Source organism: Lepidochelys kempii, chromosome 3, assembly GCF_965140265.1.
Source record: "Lepidochelys kempii isolate rLepKem1 chromosome 3, rLepKem1.hap2, whole genome shotgun sequence".
NCBI lineage: Eukaryota > Metazoa > Chordata > Testudines > Cheloniidae > Lepidochelys > Lepidochelys kempii.
Genome location: NC_133258.1, coordinates 208,790,240 through 208,794,747, shown reverse-complemented (window position 1 = coordinate 208,794,747; position 4,508 = coordinate 208,790,240). Strand labels below are relative to the sequence as shown.

The 4,508-nt window shown below is 44.5% G+C and overlaps 1 long non-coding RNA gene across 1 annotated transcript; it reads left to right on the top strand.

Annotated features, from left to right (window-relative positions):
- The first annotated feature begins 244 nt into the window (after window positions 1–244).
- LOC140908363 (uncharacterized) lies at window positions 245–4,244 on the top strand. The gene is made up of 3 exons (XR_012157845.1): window positions 245–454; window positions 2,321–2,431; window positions 2,573–4,244. It is a non-coding gene; the product is annotated as an uncharacterized lncRNA (long non-coding RNA).
- The last annotated feature ends 264 nt before the right edge of the window (window positions 4,245–4,508 follow it).

Genomic DNA, 4,508 nt, shown 5'->3' with positions numbered 1-4,508 from the left:
AAGATTTTTCTTCCTGGGTCCCCTCAGAGGGGCCAAAGGAGACTTTTCTATCTAGGGGAGGGTCCAGAGGGAGTTATTGGCAGATCTCAGCTGCCTTTTCTGACGCATATTGGCTTTGTTTGCAACTGAAGAGGTGAGGGGAGATAAAAATAGCTTTTGGCAGATCTCAGCTGCATTTCCTGTTGCGTATTGGCTTTGTTCACAAAAGATGAGGGAAGATAAAAATCACAGGGGAGATGCAGTAATGCAGCCTGCACAAGTCCACCTGGAATCCTGGGTATGTATTTGCTAGCCCGTGCTGAGTCCACGCTGCCAGGTCCTCATTGCTATTTTTATCTGAGCGAGCTAGGTTAAAGCTAGCGCAGGTACGCCAGCCTGGGCGTCAGTCGCACCTCCCACTGCAACGTAGGCATACCCTAAGAAACAAGCTTCTCTCCGAGTCTAATAGAAACTGGTGAGTATTATGGATTATTTATTTATTTACATTTTAATTACAAAATGTGCCTGATTACTGAAGAATATTGAAGGTGGCTGGGATTAATGTACTAGTGCAAAAAGCCACTAAAGAGTGTCAGTTTCTCAATGGCACCAGAGCGCTGAAGAGGGATCAGTAACAAAACAGACACAGATTTGGCACAAGACCTTGAGCTGCATCTCTGCCTTGGTACATTTCAAAGAGGGCCCCAGGGGACACAAAAGAGGAATGGAGTTTTGTTTGGATTGGCCACAATAGTGATATTTGGACAGTTATTAAATGCTGGAAAAAAGACATATGTGCCTCTTGTCGACAGAAGCCCGTTAATACCGAATGCAGCAGAGAAAAGGCTTGAGAATGGAGCCTCTTGGGGGAATCTTACCCCTGTAATGCTGCCAAGGTCGATGTCAACCTGAGTTGCCTACATTTTAAACACTGGTTGCTTCAGTTAGATCGATCTGTGAGGCCAGCTGGACCTAGAAAGATTTCTGCAAATGCAACTGCATAATCCCTAGATTATAATACATAGATTCTCTACTGCTCCTGGTTCCAGAACAGCCCCACAAGCAGCCTCTTGGCTAGGGTGAATTAGGTGAGAGGCCAAAGCCACATTTCGCCCTTCCCTTTGCATTTTCTGTGCTGAGTGCAGTATAGAGTAGCAAGTGCAGCATAGAATCTCACCGTCTCTTTACATGTTCATCCAACTCCTTGGATGGGCTCTTCTCCGCATGAGGTCTTTAGGATCAAAGTCTAAATAAATAGATAAAATGCATAAATGGTAGTTGTTGTTCAGGGATGGTTTTCTTGAGTAAGGACTACAGCTTTTACTTTTAAAGGTGACCTGAAAAGGGGTGGGGGGAGTTGGGGTCATGCCCTTGTTAGCTTATTTGTGATACGGTCTTTTAGAAAATTCTGCTTGATGTTTACCTTACAAACCTCAGGAATGACAAGTCTGATTTTCCCTGTTTTTCTGGAGATCTTTCTTGGTGATTGAGATATGGATTGGGAGCAAGCTCCGCCTTAGAAGGGGTTCAGGCAGCAACTCCTTAATAAAGATGTTTCTCCCAAGGCTTTAAAGTAGGGGTTTACAAAGACAAATTAAAAAAAAGTTTTGTACAGTGTGGACAAAAGTTACATGTACTCCCCATTACAGAAAATGCACTTCTCGGCAACTGCCATCAGTTCTCCTTGTTGTCCATAGACCCTTCCACTGTAGACATGGACTGACCTCCTCATGTGAAAGAAATATTTTTCTTCTCTTTTCAGATGGGAAAAAACCCCAGCATCATAAAGGAGGAGAATGGGTAGACAATGATTCCTTTGCAAGTCACCTCCACATTACCAGTTCACTCTGCAATATCATAGTTCTTCCAGTGCAAACCATCTGTTACTCAGTTAGTCACTTTAGCTGACAGTAGTTCTCTTTTTGTTCCTATTTCTATTGCTCTTGAGACTTTTCTGTAGCCTTGACATGATGTGGACTATTTACATGTAACGGCGCCAGATGGATAAATATATCTTTTGCAGGTGCATTAACAAAGCTATGCCAAGAAATTCTGGAGCTGAGGGTAGATTCAAGCTCCTTCCAAAATACTCAAAAGCCTGAAGCATAAATGGCTCAGCCTCACATGGCAGATTTTACCTCATTACAAGCAAATCCCAAACCTGAATTGAACGGAGGACTTTAAACAATAGAAATAGCTTTATCAAATGTCGGCTAGTTGGTGTTTGCTAATGAAACATACTATTCTCAGTGTTGTTTTCAGGAACATAAATTGGCATATTGTGGCAGAACTCACACTCAAAAACCTAGCTAAAAGTTTTCATCTTTCAATTTGCTTACAGAAAAGTTTGGAAAGCCTGCCATTCTATATCACACAGTTCGCCACGGTGGGTGCAGAGCAGAATCAGCGATCCAAGTCCTTGAAGCAGCAGTTCGGTTTGAGCTGTTGCAAGGTAAGGCATACAGGCCTGTTCTTTTACTAGTGTTACAGTGTTGAGTCCATACTGGGGGGGTTGTAAAAGCACACTGTTACCAGAGCACCCCCTTGTGACAGAGTACAGTACAGACTCAGGTTCCCTTTTGGTCTTTTGCAGCTCCACCCAACCTCCCAGACCTTCTGGGTCGTACAGGAGCTACCTAGAGCACTAAGTTACCTCAGTTCTACCCCTTCCAAGGAACCCAAAGTCCAAGACAACTATGAAGAAACAAACTCTCCCATTTCCTTGGCGAGAACTGATCAGCAACAACCCGTGCTAGCCAGCCTTCTTTGCCACATCTACCTTCCCTGCCTGCCTCTCCCCAGCTGAGCAGAATTTCTCCCTGGAAACCTGATTCCTGCCCCAGATGTTGCAGGTCTGGCTGATTGGGCCTCTGGTAGCTCACTGACCCTTTCCTACGTGGAGTGGGGTTTGTATGACCTCTCGCAGGGGCTTATTTTTCCATCGTACTATTCTATTTGCAGGGCTAGAAAGACACACCTCTCCTGATTTTTAGTGAGAATCTTGCGATAATTACTATTTTTCTTAAAAACTCCAGCTCCTGGAGATGGAGAATTGCATGGGATTATGTTTTCTTTCATTTTAAAAAAGACACAGTACACTTTTCGCTCTTGTGATGGAGGAGAAGAGCTTGAAACCGTGAGACTCAAAGGCTCACAAAATGGAAAGCAAATAAAGAAAACCCCAAATGTTTATTTGCTAAAAATAAAAAAGTTATTTAGTTTTTGGGGACTGGCTCATGATATCTGAATGTTTGGAGGAGCAATGCTGAGACAGGTAGCTCAATATTTTCATACTTTGGGTCAAAAATTTCAAATGCCACTGGTGATTTTGGGTGCCTCCATTTTGGGTGTCCAATTTGAGACACCTGAAATCAGGCCCCTTTCAGGTGGCTTCAGGTTGGGCCCGCAAGCCAGAGGCACCCAAAATCACCAGGTACATTTGAAAATCTTGGCCTCAGTGTCTAAAGTTAGGCACCTATGTGACTTGACTTTGAGCTTCTGAGCACGTGCAGTTTCCATGTAAGTCAATGAGATCTGCAGATGCGCCGCACCTCTAGGAATCGGCCACTTCCTCTGGCAGCCATGTTTGAAAACGCCACCTTTCATTACTACAGGATAACTGCGGGAATGCTGTCGGAGTGCAGCACAAAACGCTAAGATGCTGTTCCTCTCTCCGCTCAAAGTCAGTGGCTGGCAGGAAGGAGAGCGTGTGACAGAGTGCAACCGCCCTCACTTGGGAGTTGGTCAGGAAGCGTGGGGAATGCTGGTAGCTTATGGTCATTTTTCTCAAACCAGTAGAAATGTTTTAAGTGCACCCACGATTTAATGATCCAGTGAGGAAAGGAATGTCAAGATAGAGGGTAAAATAAAATTTTCAGAAGTGCTCAAGTGACTTCTCTGATTTTCAGGAGTGACTTGGGCATCTAAGACCCTAAGTCTCTTTAAAGACAATGGGACTTGGGCATTGTTGAGAATTTTACCTAGAGATCAACAGGGGGATACAAAAGCAAGGGTCAGGACCTACACTGAGCAACACCACTGAAAGCCATTTCCCAGTGCCAACGTTACAAGGGCCACCACATGAGGACCTGTTTAAAGAGCAATCTTTGGGGCTATTAAGCTGTAGGAAGATGAGAAACCCCCGTGGGTCTTTCATCATTTTTTCTTTTAAACAGGCAGTGAGTTCGACTTGAACACATAAGCACAATGAGGTTTCAAACCTGGGGAAAGGGTAACACAGCTTGTTCGGACATTTATGTTTTCTGTAAGGCACTTTTAATAAAGCATTCATTTTAGATTGACGCAGAGATGGGCTTGGATCTAGATCCAAATTCCCCCACAGTTCAGGGCTGTTTGGCTCTGCATTTGGGGGTCTGGCCCATTTCTGTTTTTCATATGTTAGAGGATTATCTCTGTCCACATCCAGCAACACTCTTCCCCCCCGTCCCCCCTCCCGGCTTCCCCAGTAGCATTCTGGCTTCTCCTTTTGTGACTCTGCTAGAAACATGGGAGCTCTCTTCCCCTTGCTC